Source organism: Elephantulus edwardii, unplaced genomic scaffold (genome assembly GCF_000299155.1).
Source record: "Elephantulus edwardii isolate Elephantulus edwardi_28Jun2011 unplaced genomic scaffold, EleEdw1.0 scaffold00087, whole genome shotgun sequence".
Classification (NCBI taxonomy): domain Eukaryota; kingdom Metazoa; phylum Chordata; class Mammalia; order Macroscelidea; family Macroscelididae; genus Elephantulus; species Elephantulus edwardii.
In genome coordinates this window covers 8,719,457-8,737,372 of record NW_006399837.1, presented here as the reverse complement: position 1 = coordinate 8,737,372, position 17,916 = coordinate 8,719,457, and positions in this window count along the sequence as shown.

Below are 17,916 nucleotides of genomic sequence, written 5' to 3'. Positions count from 1 at the left end.
CAGGGCAACATCTGTTATCTGAAATACTTCAATTGGTATACCATCTATTCCTGGGGACTTATTTTTTGCTATTTCCTTCAAAGCAGCTTAACTTCCAGTGAAATTTGGAAACCCAGCTTTAGAGCATCGGCCAGGACTTGGGTCCTTCTTGAAAGCATTGAGAGAAGAGAGAGAATTTTCCTTAAGAATTATGATTTGAAATGATATGTTATTAGCGTTTTAATTTGTACACTTTCTATGGGATAAAGAGAAGAAAGAAATAAAGAAAAAGAATTTTCCTTCCAATGTACTGAAGAGTAATGGTGTCACTCTGGAGACTAAGGTGCATCTGATACAGGCCATGGTCTTTACAATCACTTGTTATGCATCAGAGAGTTGGACAATGACCAGGGAGGACCGAAGGAGAATTGGTACCTTTGAGCTGTAGAGTTGGAGAAGAGTATTGAGTATACCATGGACTGCTAAGAATACAAACAGGTTCATCCTGGAGAGGGTTAAACCAGGCTGCCTCTTGGAGGCAAGGATTCTGAAGCTTCGTCTGACATACTTTGGACATGTTGTGAGGAGGGACCAGTCCTTGGAGAGGGACATCATGCTTGGGAGGGTGGAGGGACAGCGCAGGAGGGGAAGGCCCTCTATGAGGTGGATTGACTCAGTAACTAGGGTAATCAGAGTGGGTGTGTCAGAGATGATGCAATTGGCACAGGACAGAGCAGGGTTTAGGGCTGTTGTACATAGGGTCACTATGAGTCACAAGTCACAAGCACATAACCTCAACAACAAAGATTTATGGCATTTGAGAACCCAAAGGACTCTCACTATGAGGATGAATCAACTCTATGGCAGCAGGTTTGGTTTTTCACCTCAGGCTGCTAACAGAACCATCAACAGAGCAATGGCAGCGAAGGTCACGGCCACTGGGCTGTGTTTCCTGGACTGACTGCTGCTCTCCACGCATCCCTTCCCTGACTACCTCTGATTTTTTCTCTAATCCTTATAGTGGCTTCACCAATCACAGTACAAACACAAATATTTCTTTGCAAATGCTCTAAACACATACATAACCCTTCTGCCTCCCATCAAACCTTCTGGATCTCGGACACTGGTTCTTCAGAGTGGAATGGACGCAGTCTCAGATTATTTTGCAATAGCTTTGCAGTGCATTTCAAACAACCAGGACTTGCACTTTCCCTTGCAGGTGGTGTCAGACAACTCTAGAACATCCCAGTTCACAGACCACAAGCCTAAGTTTTCTCAAAGTGTCACAGTCTGTGCAAGCTACACACTCATCTCCTCCTCAGTCTTCCTCAGAAGAAGACAATGCTTTGTGTATTTGTCTCTTTATTTCCTCTCTCAGCCCAGCAAGCAGCTCCCAGCGGAAGACAAGTTACTGATGCTTTGTTGGGCCCAAGTCCGGAGGGATAAGACATTGGGTTTTGGTGCTTTGTGAACTTCCTCTGTTGGGAAACAGCACCTCTACTCACCAGGCAGCACATTAGGACCTATCAGAGCCCCAGCTTGTCATTGAGCTCAAGATGAAAGAAGCCTTTGAAGGAGCTGTTGGTAGGGGCTACACAAAGCCAGGCACAATCCATTGCAATGTGTGGAGCCTTCAAAGGATGGGCAGTCTCCTCCTTTGTGGTTTCTTGCCTCTTCAAACCTGCTAGAGAGTCAGTCATGCGTCCTTTCCAATCCAATGGTCCACAGTTGCAACATGCCTGTTCTGGTACCACTAAACACTGAGAATTTGCCTTCCCACCCCTGTTAGATGTGACTCAGAACATACAGTTTACCAAGATTTCCAAGTGTTTCTCACAGATCCCCCAGTGATTCTTATTCCATCCCTCTTGGGTGGAGTCATGAACTGTGCCCCATGGGGTTCTCAAAGGCTGATTTCTCAAAAGTCTATTGCCAGACCTTTCTTCCAAAGTACCTTTGAAAGGATGGAACCATCCACATTTTCAGTCATCAGACAAGTAGGCCAACAGTGTGCATCTGAAGGGACCAAGGTAGTGAGAGAAAGGATGGCTCAGGAGTCCTGAGGCCGGGTCATCCTCCCCGTGCCAGAGAGGGACTGACAGGATGGAGTCCTGCTGCACTTCCCACATGGGCTTTGTGTCAATAGTATCTCGCAAAGTACATTCAGCTCTCTTCCTCCCCTGCACGTTCAATAATAGCTCATGAGCACTTGGATCTCATTGGAAAAAGGTTTCACCGCCATGACATAAGGCATCCATCGATTAACAGGTGCTCAAGGGAACAACCCTGGTCCTGTTACACGGCTTGCTGATGGTTCACAGTAATAAGTATCGAAAACTGTTTATATCTCAAAAAAAAGCTATAGACAGTTCAATACAATTATTGCAATATCTGTATTGGTTATATTACACATATGTGTTGATTAACAGTGAATTATTGCTGAATGCTTTCAAAATGATAACAGAAAACCAAGCGTAGGATTTTTTAAGGAAAATACAGACCGTGGCACAGCATGGAGTTAAACTTAGCCAATATCACCACCCTGTGGCCATATGGAGGTATACACTCTACAATAAAAATTTTTTATTAAAGGGTCTTTTTTTTTTTAAATGGAGCCCTGGTGGTCCAATCCTGGGGGACCCTGCTGTTAAACCAAAGGCCACACCTCTTTGATAGTCCAACCTACCGGGTCCTGCTTGACAAGGAAGATAGGCAATCTCTTCCCATGAAGTTTATAACTTCAGAAATCCGAAGGAATATGACTTAACACATTCGGTTCAGCCTCCACAGTAGTGAGATTTAAGGCTTATTTAGTTTGACATTGTTAAAATCCCTAAAGAATTATGTTGATTATGGGTCCTAAAATCTGAACTAGTCCTTGGAGAAGGACATGATGCTCGGGAGTGTGGAGGGACTGCACAGAAGAAGAAGCCCCGGAATGAGATGAATTGATTACCGGGGTAATGGAGGCATGTGTGTTGGAGTCAGTGAGACTGGCTCAGGACAGGGCTGGGTTCAGAGCTGTTGTATGTAGGGTTACTATGAGGTGCAGGCAGCTTGACAGCACATAACAACAATAAATCTACTTTGCCTTCAGCTAGAGATACACTAAGAACCTGTCACCAATTCAGGAATCGACTGTCATCGTATAGCTCTCGATTCCCTGGCCTTTCTCCTAAAACATTCCTGAGTGCACTCTCAGGTCTAACAAAAACACGCTCTACAACCACCACTGCCAGGCTGAAGGGTATTCATGTTGTTCCTGCGTCAGGGCCATGGATTTGGGACTGTAGCTAAACTATATGCAGTAGATGCAGTCAGTGGATCCTGTGAGGTCTGTCCATAAACCCTCCAAAACAGGACCCTCAGATTCCAGGTCTGATCGTTGGAGCTTAGAGTGAGTTGGAGAGAAGCAAGTGAAGCTCGTCACTGGGAGGTACTTTGACTCTTTCCTGTAAGGCAAACACCCAGCTTCTGCATCCTTTCTACCAGCTTTCTCTTCAGACTAAACCAAACCCACCACCCTCAAGTTGACTGATACTCCAGTCACATTACAGGACAGAGAATCAGCCCAGGGCTTCACGGATGTCAACCACTGAGAAATCCTGATGGCCAACTGCTATTGCGGCTTCAGCTTATTTCCATGAAGCTGCTGGTGGGGTCAAAGCCCCAACTTCCCTCTCAGTCAGCAGCTCCACACCCAGTCCCTTGTGCCACCAAAGACCCTACTCACTAGCAATTAGTCTTCCACAGGGGACTTTTGAACACTTTTTACTTTGGAGGTTCCATTCCAGAACCTTGCAACCAAAGTGAATATTGCAATCAACTGAGTCACATGAATAAACTGCCTTCCCTGTGTGCAGACAAGTTACATATCCCCCTCTGTGTCTTCCCTCTCTGAGTGGTATTATCCTGGTCATCCCTGCCAGTGGCAGGTCTTTAAGCCAATAGGCAAGATGAACAGACACCGTCAGGGAAAAGAACTACATCCATGACCTTATGTAGATTTGACAGATGGTTTTCCTGCATTGGTGTTAGTATATTCTGTAAAATCATCCACAGATACAGCACAGCCAACAGCGAACAATGCTTTAAATTTGTCTTAATTAGAACTAAACGCCCTGAGGAAATGAACGTCTGGTTCTGAGGCCTTGAGTTACAGTCTTGAGTGGGCGATGGGACATCAAGGTCAATGGACACAAAATAGTTCACAAAGACAACATTCTGCAACCTATTTTGGTGAGTGCAGACTAAGGCCTTAAGATTTTGCAAGCCTCTATCTAAAGTGCAACCATTGGTCTTTCCCTCTTGGAAGCAAAGAAGTTGTTTCTGTTGTTGTTGTGTACCATCAAGTCAGAACTGACCCATAGATGACCCTCCAGTGGGTTTTCAGAGGCAGTTAATCCCACAGGAGGAAATTGCCCATCCTTCTCCTGCAAAGCAGCTAGTGGATTTGAACCAGATGCCTTCAGGATTGCAGTGCAGTTTCTTACAACCAGAACTCCCTGGGAGCAAAGAAGAGAGACAAAAAAGCAAAGATGTACTAAAATCTCAAAGGACTAACAGACCATGCAAACATCACCTTCCATAAGCCAGAGACCAGATGGTGCCCAGTTATTACCACTGACCTCTTGAACAAATGTTTCAGTAGAAGATCCTGGGTAGAGTAAGAGGAAATGTGGAACTAAACTCAAAAGCACAAAAAAATGCCAGGCTTATTGGTCCAAAAGAGCCTATAGACCTGAGACAATAGCCTTTAGTTACACCCTTTAAACAGGGATCAAAACTCAGACCCACAACTCAGCTTTCACACAAAAATGAGAGAGGCTAATAAGGTGACCTAGAACCAGGGAACGCTCACTCCTTAGAATTAGCCATCATTTAAGATCCAAAGACGAGCTTCTGTGAAGGATAAAATCCTAGAAAGCAGGAAGAAGGATACGTGAAAGGAGGATTACATGAAGGAAGCAAGACAGCAGCAGCCACTGGTCTTGTAAAGAATGCTATCGAAGGAAATGTGTGCCAAAGCTGAGGGGGAAACAATTTCCTTTGTAAATCCCAGTTTTAAAAGGTGTTAGAATGAATAGTCATGTTTATGCGGTTCTGTAGTTTATTAAAGGTGCTCTGGTGGCACGGTGAAGTGAACCGCACTGTTAACGGAAAGGTCAGGGCTCCAACCTACCAGCTGCGCTCTGGGAGAAAGTTGGCGGTCCCCTCCCATCCCATGAAGACCTATATATAGCCTCAGAAACCCATTGGAGTGTAGCTTCGAGGTGGACTCGACTTGATGATGGCAGCTTTAGTTTGGGGGTTGTCTATTAAGTGTGCATTATAGAAAAGTTTGAAATAGTGGGAGAATTATAAAAACGTGACACCACACGAAATGAGGGCATGCTAACGGACACATGGTTGGGGCTGGGTTGCCACAAACTTTCAATTTGTATACAGGGTTTGCAAAACTGCAAAGTGCATTAAAATGAAGCTTGCCGGTAATACTGTTACCTATTTATTTAGTCTTTTCACCTTACATGTCATCCAAATTTTAGGCTGAACTAAAATATGTTTTTAAAATATTTTTCTCTGAATGTTGGTGTTGCTGTTAGGCATCACCGTCTACACTCCAGTGACCTGAGAACAACAGATCAGCAGCGTGCCCTGCCCCACACTCTCCTCACAGTCCCCTGCTCACTCACGGCCATTGCTGCAGCCAGGAGGTCAGTCCACCTTGGAGAGGGTCCTCCTCTCTTGCATTGACCTTCTCACTTTCTCTTTATAGTTTAACCTACCTCTGCCCTTTCTTTTACCGAGCTGAAGCTATCGAAGATTTCCCCATTTCAGCATTTTATTTTTATGTCTGCTATTCATTTTACTGCTTCCCAATGAATTTTAAGTGTGGGACAAAGTGAGATCTTCTCAGTATATTCCAGAAGCATGTTTTCGTTTGTTTTTTTGGTGCATGTGTGTGTGTGTGTGGTTTTTTTAAACTGATAGTAAAAGCCTGCCTGCCTACCTGTCTTGTTTCTTTCTTTCATTCATTCCTTTGTTTCCTTCATCCAAATCTTCTCTCCATGTGTGCTTATTATCATAATGCCTACTCAGGGCAATAAGTATGTAGACTTCTAGTTTTGTCTCTAGTTAGGGTTTATTTTCATAATTCATAGTCAATGTATATATGCAAAGACTCTTTTCCTCCAAGGAAATGAGGGATTAAGTAACTATCTTAAACAAAATTATGTGTATAGTGATGTCTTCTCTGTTAAGAAAAAAAAAAAAGTCCTTCACAGAGTTACTTAGGTCTCTTTAATTTTCAACATGACTTTTAGTATTTTCTTTAAAAGACTATAAGGTAAACAATATCCATTTTAACAGTTCACACACTACACTCTTTATACCTGCAGGTACAAACTATGTAAATAGTATAGTAATAGGTAGAAATTGTGTGTCCTTTCCAACCGTGTGCTCTTCCAAGAACCTCGCTGTAAACTCAACATACAAAAATCAAACTTCTGTGTGTCAAGTCAGCTCTGACTTGCAGGGTCCCCAAGGGCATAAACTTTACAGAAGAAGACATTCACATCTTTGTCCTGAGACGCAGCTGTGAGCTCAAGCACCTCATCTTTCGGTTAGCAGCTGATTGCTTAATCTAAAGCATGGTGTGCATATTGTACATAAACTTGTCCTATGATTTCTATAGTTAATGCACTTGAAAATTATTTTTTATATCACAATACTGTAGGTAAAAGTTTACATAGAAAACAATAGTTACTATACAATAATTCTTTCCCAACCTTGGATGGAGTCTCCACAAGGGTCATCACACTCTCCTACTTGCTCTCTGGTTTACTCATTCCCTTCCTCCCCATATCCTGCTCCTCCCTTTCTTCTTCTTGTGTGTGTTTTGTTGTTTGTGTTTTTTTCTTTGTTTTGCAAATGTTACATCTTGGTTATAGAGTGGATTATTAATCTTTTTGCTTATAAATATCCATTTAAAACTCAGCTCTTGGTATCTTTATGCCTGGAACATGGGGCAATGAAGAAAAATTAAAAATGAAGGAAGCAAAGAGCCCACATCACTAATAGTTAAGATAAAACACAGCCTTTAATATAATACACAGCCTTTGTGAATATCTGACGAGAAGAACTAGCTGGGATCTGGCTACCATGACTTTCCATTCTAACAGAGACCTCAACAGAAGGGCTGAGCTGATGAGAAAAGTAAAAAACCAAAAGTAGAACACAGTTTGAATGGGAAAATTAAAAAGAGAGAGTGAGAAAGGAGGGGAGGGAGAAAGCTGAGAGCAGACTTGCTACTTGAAAAGATATGAGAGGAACCCCTAAGACTATTGCCCCTGAGATGATGAATAATCTTCTAACTTGAACTTGAAGGCACTCCTCAAGTTACACCGCCAGGACAAAGGATAGATGGGACTGTGCGACAGTGTGCAAACTATTTTATAAAAGTGCAAGCATGTTGGACCATGTGAATGAGGAATAGTGTGAAACACAATGTACACAAACTTTGTAAGCAAACCAATTAAAAAGGGGAGGGGGAGGGGAGAGTGCAAGCAGCAATCTAAAAGCAGCACCAAAAAGAGAGTGTGGATTGGATTTCTAACACAGTGACTCACTCTTCCTTCCTTCCTTCCTTCCTTCCTTCCTTCCTTCCTTCCTTCCTTCCTCCCTCCCTCCCTCCCTTCCTCCCTCCCTCCCTCCCTCCCTCCATACATACATACATAAGGACTATAGTGACATTTAACCTTGTGGATGTGCATGTTTTTCTGAGTAATGGCCTTTTGCTCGCTTTGACGGTCCTCTTCCCCCCTCTAGTGGTGATAATGGTATATGACCACACTAGCATGCTCTGAAAACTCAAAAGTGATGGCCTCTGATTTCTACTACCTTGAAATGGCATTACAGACATTAGATTAAGAGCGAAAGGGAAAAGGCCCAAGACCTAGCTCTGCCCCTACTAAGTCTATGACCTTGATCATTTCACCTGACCTTTCTGTGCTTACTTTTCTCTTCACTTGAGATGATTACGATTTGCAAAATATTTGCGATAATTGCAAGAGGAAATGGAAAGAAAGGAAACTTATTTTTACACTTGATGAAACAATTATGTTTTGTTTCCTTTAAAGAGAAAAGCTTAGGAAATGTGATATGTTTGATTAGCTCATTTGATCCTGTGGTGGACAGGGTCTCAGACAACCAAGCCCAGAGCCCTAAGGTTCTGGAACATGGGGTATTTAGTTCTGACCCATCTCCGTGACCATGATCAAGCATCTACGCCCTGGCCATGTGATGTCAATATACTTGATAAATTGACAACAAGCAAACCGACATCACATGACAGGTGACCCTCTAATATGATCACTGCAGCACCGAAGCGGTCTTCTTGCCAAAACGTTTAACTTGAAGCTTACAAATTAACCACCACACAAGTCAAAACCAATGGATATTCTGGAAAAAAAACTGCTTGGATTGAACACAGCAGAATCCTAAAAGATCGATACCATTGAAAGTTATTATTGATGAAAGGAAGAAAAGAGTGTCGGCACAAGGTGATCCTTGACTGGACTTGGCCATGAGAATAAAGTGTATGGACTTCTTTGGGTTCTTTTAGAGATTCAAGGAGCTTTCAAGGAGCCTGAGCGATATAGTTCCAAATGTATCAGGTTGCTAAAGGCTGGCAGTTTGAATCTGCCAGTTACTTTGTGGAAGAAACGTAGGCAGCATCCTTCTAGAAAGATCTACATGCTTGGAAACTGATGGAGGGTTGTTAGGAGTCAAAAATCTACCAAACCCCAGTAGGGCTTTCTTACTCTCACCTCTTTAGGTGATGGTGTCGTGCTTGGCATCTAGGCTGCTAACGGAAAGATTGGCAGAATCCACCGTCTGCTCCTGAGGAAAACATTGAGTGGTCTCCTCTCAGGAAGCTTGGCAGCCTCAGAAACCCGATGCAGATGACTACAGACTATGGCTGTGGATTTGAGGTATGTCTGGTTTGATAGTGCAGTGGTTAAACACTTCATTGCTAAAGGAAAAGTCAACAGTGTGAATCCAAGAGAGAGCTGGTCAGTGACTAAGGAGGACAGAAGAAGAATTGATGCCTTTGGGTTGTGGTGCTTGGGAAGAGCACTGAACATACTATGGACTGCCAAGAAAACAAATAGGTCTGTCTTGGAGAGGGTGAAACCAAGTCTCTCCTTGGAGACAAGGATTTTGAAGCTCCATCTCACATACTTTGGACATGTGGCCAGGAGGGACCGAACCTTGGAGAAGGACATCATGCTCTGAAGGGTGGAGGGACAGTGCAAAAGAGGATGGTTGAGATGGATTGATACAGTAACTAGGGCAATGGGGGTAGGTGTGTTGGAGTTGGTTGAATGGCTCAGGACAGAGCACATTTCAGAGCTGTTGTACATAGGGTCATTATGGGTCACAAGTGACACAATGACATATAACAACAACAGTGTTTGTGGGGAAAGCTGTGGGTCAGCCCACTCCTATAAAGCTCTCCATCCTTGGCACCCCTGTGAAGCAGCTCTACTCTGTCTTGTAGAGATATTATGAGTTATAGCTCATTCAGTGCAAAGATTTAGGTGATTTTATGGCATAGAGACTTAGGTGAGGTGATCTCAGGACACTTGAACTTGACTGAAGGTTTATAGCTTTGGAACCATATGGGAAAGTTCCCTTCTGTCTTCTAGGGTCACTGTGGGTTAGACTCTACTAGCCAATGGCAGGTGAGAACAGTAAGCTTTGCTGCTCATTCTTCTTGTTGACACAGCATCTATTACTTCTGTGATGCTAAATTGCTTGCATTGTTTTTTCTTAATTTTATACTGGTTCGTACCCATCCTCCCTGACTCCTTTGCGCTGTACTGCCTGTCTGAAATAGCCTTCTACCTTCTTGGATTAACATATCTGTCAAATGTCTCTTCTGTGAAGTCATGCCTGGCCTTCTCAATGACACCGTCCCTCCTCCCAGCGCCTACAGAACCAAACTCCTTGTCTTGTGCATACTGTTCTTGCTCGTAATATCAAGAATACATATATATATATATATATATATTTGGAAGCTTTATTGTTTTGTGTATTTGTTGGTTGTTGGGTTGTGGTTTTTTTAATTTTTTTAAACTGGGCTGCAATTCCTTTGAGTGTAAAGGTTTGTATCAACCATCTTGGAAACATTAGCATCAAGTAGAACATCTGGTGTCTAGCAAATGGACAAGGAACGTTTGTTGATTAAGTGCTTTGTAGACTTTAAAATGATCATGCTAATTATAGCCGAGTAGCCATGTCAATTGACAATGGAGGTACATGTTTTAGGATCTGTTTGCTGGTGGAAGAACAGTAGGCTCCAGAAGGGGCTGAAGGCAGTGAGGCAGGTCATGTTGTGTAAGGAAGGTGATGCAGAAGGAGCTGCAGGGGCCTAGTGGTTAAGAGACTGACCAGTAACTGAATGACGAAGTTAGAGCCCACCAGTGAATGGAAAGATGTGACAGTCTGCTTCCACAATGATTACGGCTTTGAGAATCCTTTGAGATAGTTCTGCCCTGTCCTACGGAGTCACAATGAGTCAGAATCACCTCGACCTGCTTTAGCTATAGTAACAGTTCTTTAGATCTAAGAGTTTACACAAGTGTTGCTTTTTATCTTTATTTTTTTTTCCCCTTTCTATTTGGATTTGGCTTGGCAGTGTTTTTGTAATTTCTATAAGCATGTTACAAACACTGCATCCCTCAAGTGTCAAATGCTCATGTGTTAAGGCACCTGCTGAGAGAAGGTGGACAAAGCCACAAGAGAAAAACAAAACAAGAAAATGCAAGAGTTCAGATGCCCACGTGGCATATAGACTATATAGACTGAATCTAAATGAAGTTACTTTCTAAGTTGTTGCTGTTGTTATTATGTGTTGTCCAGTCCACTCTGACTCACAGCAACCCCATAAAGAAGGCATATGAACCCTGCCCTGTCCTGTCCTGTGCCCTCTTCATTATTTCTGATATACTTGAGCCCGTTGTCACAGTCACTAAGTCAGTCCACTCTGTTGAAGGTTTTCCTCTCTTAAACTGACCCTTCATCTTTTCCAGCATGATGTCTATTTTCTCAAGACTGTCCCCTCCTAACAACATATTCAGAACACGCGAGATGAGACTTCACCATCCTTGCTTCCAGGGAACATCTTGGTTTCATTTGTTTCCAAGACAGACATTGTTGTTTTCTTGGAAGTCCATGGACTATTCAGTACTCTTATCCAATGCCATAACTTAAAGGTATTGAGTCTTCTTTCTTAGTCATTGCCCTAATTTCAGATGCTTAGCAAGTAATTTAAAAGATCATGGCTTGAATAAGGGGCATCTTATCCTTTAAACTGATATCTCTAGCACTTTAGAGAGACAATGAAAGTTATACAAGAATTTGGGTCTTTACTTCATAGGGTTGCTATGAGTCATCTATGACTCGATGGCACTTAAGAACAAGAACAATGACAGCAGCACTTTGGAGAGATCCTTGACAGGAGATAGGCCCCACGCAAAATGCCACTTACCTTCTTGATTTCTGGTGCCAAGATTGTTCATTGTGGATCCAAGCAAAACGACAACTTCAGTCTTTTCTGTAATCATCAAGATATTACCTATCTACTCAGTGGTAAAGACTGTCACTTTCTTGATGATGAGATGTCGTCTATATTGAAGGCTGTAGTCTTTGATCTTCTGAAAAGAATTCTACTTTCTAAACTTTCTAAGTAGGATTAACAATTAAGCTATGTGAGTTTTGTAAGGGATCCTGGGTGAAACAGTTAGGCAATCAACGACTAGCTGAAAGGCTGATGGTAAAAACAATTCAGCAGACAGCTGAGTGATCTGCTTTGAAAGGTCACAGTTTTGGGCGTACCTATAACCTGGCACACTTAGGTTTGCTATGAGTTAGAGTTGACAGAACAGCAACTAACACTAGCAATGAGGTTTGCATTCTTTTAAAAGATAAAAATATCTTGAGGGAGAGGATCTCATAATACTTCTGCTTTTGGGGATAGTCAAAGGTCTTAATTTGTTTTAACCCTATAGTTAATACTCTCTTCTAAGCTTGTCTTTTCCTTATTCAAGGTTTTCCTGCTAAAGTAGTTCTATGTGATGCACTCTTTCTCTGTATACTTCTCTTCTGTTTGTATGAAAAATCCATTTTTAACAAATGAGTGTAACCACCAATCTGTCTTCTTCTGCACTGAAGAGAGTCATCATGTCAGCTTTATCAGTTGCTCTTGCATTTAATACATCTCTTCTCTGTCCTTTCTCCCCCATCCACTCACGTCATGTTGTGTTTGTTATTCTACATTATTATGTATGTAATATTGTGTCAGAACTGATTCATAGTTAAACTTCCAGCAGGTTTTCAGAGGCTATAAATCACATGAGAAGAAACTGTCCATCTTCCTCCCATAGAACAGCTGATGGATTTGAACCACTTGCCTTTGGGTTGGCAGCACACCTTCTTACCATTAAGCCACCAGAGTTTCCCCCATCAGTAGTTAACAGTAAGGTCAGCCTTGACTCTGCTAGCTTAACAGAATTACCTGTGTGGACATATGTGACAACTGTACACAGGCACCTATAACGAGATCACATTATCTTCTAAATTATTTTAAGAGTTTTACAGAGAGACCCTTACTGTTCCCCTCTATAGGATCTGCTTTTCCATTCCATCATCTTGCACCGAGACAGGTATTTCTGAAAGAAAAGCACCCATTCTCAATTCTCAAAGAACCTGCAAACAGTGCTGTTGTTTATAGGTGCCCTTGAGTTGCCTCTGACTACAGTGACCCAATGTCCAACAACATACGTGCCTGGTCCTGTAACTTCCTCACGATGTCTGCTGCTGTTGTTGTGGCCACTGGTTAAGTCTGTCTCTTTGAGGATCTTCCCTGTTTTTCACGAACTTTACTTCTCCAAGCATGTTGTCTGCAGACTCTGGTCCCTGCTGATACAGGCACATAATATGTGCGTCAAAGCCTCACCGTCCTTGCCTCTGAGGAGCAGCCTGGCTACCCTTGCTCCGGCACAGACTTGTTGGGTTTCTGGCAGTCCGTGGATATTCAGCTCTCTCCACTACCACAACTCAAATGCAACAATTCTTTGTCCAATTTTTATGTGTCTGAAGCAACTGAATAGATTAAAAATAGTGGTACATTCACATGATGGGATACGGTGCAGCACTCAGGACCAACAATCTTGAAAAATACTACATAACTAAAAAGAGACTGGAGAACATTATGCTGAGTGAACTAATTCAGTCTCATAAGGACAAAGAATTCATAAGATCATTATTACAGAAATAGAAAGATAACTAGTAAAATGTGTCTGGGGCACAAGGCAGGAAGAGATGGAAGTAGATGGGTAAGGATAGGTGGGGGATGGGTATTCAAGGGTAACACAGTTCAGTGGTAGAGGGATGGGGTAAGGGAAATGGGAAAGGTCTGTTAGGGATCTGAAAAGTTGGGGTAATGGTGTATCATTTTATAAAATATGATGAACGGGAACGATTGTATCAAGCACTGTGAATGAAGAATAGTGTGAAACACAATGTATATGACTTTTTATGCAAATCATTATAATTTTTTTAACTTTTTCAGATCAACTTTTCTTCTTATTTTTTTATAGCATATTCTTTCCATTTCATTCCCCCATTCATTCATTGCTGCACATTTTCCGCACATTTTCCTTCCTACACACCCTTTCCCCCCGTTTGTTTTTCTCTTTGAAGAAAAATTTTTTTTTCATTGTTATACAATCCCCCCCAGACCACAGTCCACTTTAAAATGCATTTACTTTTCTGTAATCTTGTCATGAAAATAATACCTGATCCTATACAGGCCATGGTTTTTACAATCACTTACTATGCATCAGAGACTGGGCAATGACTAGGGACGATAGAAGGAGAATTGATGCCTTTGAGCTGTGATGCTGGAGAAGAGTATTTAATGTTTCATGGACTGCAAGGGGAAAAAAAACCCAAACAGATTCATCCTGGAGAGGATTAAACCAGGCTGCTCATTGAAGGCAAGGATTCTGAGACTTCATCTGACATAATTTGGACATGTTGCAAAAAGGGACCAGTCCTTGGAGAGGGACGTCATGCTTGGGAGAGTGGAGGGACAGCGCAGGAGGGGAAGACCCTCTATGAGGTGGACTGATTCAGTGGCTGGGATAATTAGGTGGGTGTGTCAGAGGCAGTGAGACTGGCACAGGACAGAGCAGGTTATAGGGCTAATGTACACTGATGATTGCTATGAGTTGTAAGCAACTCGATGGCATAGAACAATAACAACATATTCCTTTAAAACAGTTCACTCCTTCATCTGTTTCAATGCAGTACACATTATTTATCCCCTCTTTTATTAATTTCCCCCAGCCCAGATATCAATCCCATTTTACAACAATGGCACTATGCAGTATTTGTCCTTTGGGATTGAGATATTTCACTTAGTATAATGTCCTCCAGGGTCACCCATTTTGTATAATATTTCATGAGTTCTTTGTTTTTTCAATGCAGTGTAGTATTCCATTGTGTGACTATACCACAGCTTCTCTATCCATTCATTTGTTGAGGGACACTTGGGTTGTTTCCAACTCTTTGCTATTGTGAGCAAAGCCACAATAAACATGGGTGTGGTGTGCATATTCTGCTTGAGTGACAGTTCTGCTTTCTTTAGGGTATATTCCCAGTAGTGGAATTGCTGGATCAAATGGTATTTCTATTGGCAACTTTTTGAGAAAGCATCATACAGCCTTCCATAATGGTTGCACCATTTTACTCTCCCACCAACAGTGAATAAGGGTCCCAGTTTCTCCACAACCTCACCAACATTTGCTGTCTGATGCTCTGGTGAATTTCGCTATTATTATTATTATTATTCTTACTGGAGTGAGATGATATCTCATAGTTGTTTTGATTGGCATCTCTCTTAGAGCTGGGGATTTTGAACATTTCTTCATCAGTTTGTTTGCCATCTGAATGTCTTCCTTGGTGAAGTGTCTGTTCATATCCTGTGTCCATTTTTCAACTGAGTTATTTTCCTTTATCTTGTTGTGGCACTCAAGTATTCTATAAATTCTAGATATAAGCCCTTATCTGACACGTCATTGCCAAATATTTTTCCTCCAGTCTGTGTGGTCACTTTTTACCCTGTTGGAGAAGTTTTAGGATGTGCAAAGGGATTTTATTCTTAGAAGGTCCCATTCATCTATTTCATCCTCCCCTGACTGTAAGTTTTCCAGAATGCTTAGAAGACTGTTTATGTTGTGGATTAGGACTTCTGGCATTCTTCCAAGCTTTTCTCTAATGAAGTTTATAGTCCTTGGTTTTAGTCCTAGATCCATGATCCGCCTTGAGTTAGTTTTTGTGTATGGTGTGAGGTGTGGCTCTTGCTTGAGTTTTTTACAGATAGTTTTCCAATTTTGTCAACACCATTTGTTTAAAAGGCTGCAGTTTCCCCACTTAACTGATTCCATCTCCTTGTCAAAAATCAGTTCACCATAGGTAGATGGGCTGATTTCTGGGTTATCTATTCTATTCCATTGATCTATGTTTCTGTCATTGTACCAGAATCACGTCGTCTTGACCACCATGGCAGGGTAGTAGGATTTGAAATCAGGGAGTGAGATGCCTCCTACTTTGCTTTTCTTTTTAAGGAGTGCTTTGCTTATTCAGAAAAACACTTTCATCTGTAGCCTTTACAGACTTACATGAAGGGAGAGAGGAGAATAGATTTTGGGACAACTGTGTCTGAAGATTGTTGTTGTTGTTATTGTTGTTGTTGTGTACCATCGAGTTGGAACTGACCCATAGCTGACCCTCCCGTGGGTTTTCAGAGGCAGTTAAATGCATGGGAGGAGATTGCCCATCCTTCTCCTGTGGAACAACTGATTGCTGCAGACTACATACTCACACGTTATCAACACAGCTTCTTGCCACTATGGTAACTTGTTGTTATTGTGTGCCTTTGAGTCGGGACCTTCTCATGGTTGGCCCTTCAAGCGAATTTTAAGAGGTATTAAATTGAATGAGAATTAATTGTTCATCTTTCTTTCACGGAGCTTTTGGTGGATTCAAGGCACATGCCTTTGGATTGACCGCCCAATTCCTTACCATGAGGCCTCCAGAGGTTTCCGTCAAAATAGAGAGACACTCCACCCATCACAAAACCGCACATCATCTTACAAAACACTTGGTGGAGGGAGACACTAGACCACCAAGGCACCACTGTCACCATTCTCCCTGATTTCTGCTTCTCTCCACCAATGCACCACATAGCCTTGCAGGTAAGTGCCTTGCTCTTCATTGCTGAAATAAAATGGTAAAAACTGCCATGTGTTCAATACATGGATGACTGAATAATAAGCATTTCTATTCTAGCTTTAAAAGTGCTTTATAACCATTATCTCATTTCATAGAGAGATAGAAATCAAAATACCTGGAATTCCAGGCATCTTGGAAACAGTCTGGAGCCTGTGCAAAGGTCTGACTTTTCCAAGACATCCTTGTTTTATTGTTTAGGTTTTTTTATCAGACAAGTGACTATACAGACTGGGTACGTTCCTGGGTTGTACTGCGAATGATAAGGAACTAGGACTCTGCTGGCTTCTCCTGAAAAGGCACCTCCCCTTTCATATGCAAAGTTGATGGGGTTGGGGAGGATTACGTTTGACACCTTTTTGGTCCTTCAAATAACTTCCTCATTTTCCATGAACTAAATCATTAAATGCAGCATCCCAAATACCATCACTGTCAAAACAGCTGACAACTAGGGATTTTAAACTAGCTCAAACGCAGCATTTACTTCAGAAAACAAATGCTTTGAAGTGACAGTAGGACTCCCCGCAAGTGTACCTGTGTGTGTGTGTGTGTGTGTGTGCACATGCGTGACTTTTGAAAGTCTCTATCCAAGGATTACATTGGGAGCAGAGAAGCCATTTAAACTTTGGTGGATATGTTGCTTTCTGTATGTCGTTGTTTAAATCTATACCAATATTCTCGGGAGCACAGGTAGCCTTGAAGGTGCACTGCAATTGTGAAGGTTCAAAATCCACCAGTTGCTTTGCGGGAGAAGGATGGGCTATCTCCACCTGTGCGATTAACTGCCTCTGAAAACCCACCGGAGGGTCAGCTACGGGTTGGTTCCGACTCTGTGGTACACAACAAAAGCAATAACCCATACTCTAGAAGCTGGTGCTTATGGGTGTATTTCTGAGTATCCGTATGTTTTGGGGGCTTATTTTTTGGTGTTGTTGGAGAGAGAAACGTGGTCCAGAGTTTACGTTATACACCTGTGTGCTCACATGCCAATGTGGTTGACTTGTGACAAGCCCAAGGTCAACAAGCAGATGATATCGTCAGCTCCTTCCAGGAATTCACTTCACGCTCTGTGTCATCCTTGGAGGTCTTGCTTCCTTTCAGGTGAAGCCCTGCTTAATTGAAGTCTTCAGAAAAACATAAACTTACTACCATCAAGACGGAACCAGCTCACAGCTGGTCCTGCAGTGGGCTTTCAGAGGCTATAGACTGCACGGGAGGAGACTGCCCGTCTGTCTCCGATTGAACCACTGGTGCACCCGATTTGCCCGAGAGGTTGCACCTTCATTCGGGTTAACTCTGTGGACTGTGCTACCCAGAGCTCCAGCTGAAGTCTGAATCATCCCCTGCTCTCCTTTATGCTGCTTTCAATCTAGAAAAATCAAAAGGCAAGGTCTTAAATATAAAAAAAAGAGAATGAGAAAAATGAATGAGTGAAAATAAAAGCAGGTCTGTTTTCAGGAAGAGAGGAAATTTCTGGAGGCAGCTAGCTATCCATGCTGGAAAAGGATAATCTCAGAGAAGTAGGTAGAGAGGACCACCTGGGCTTAAGATTTACTGTTTATCCATTTACTAGTTCTG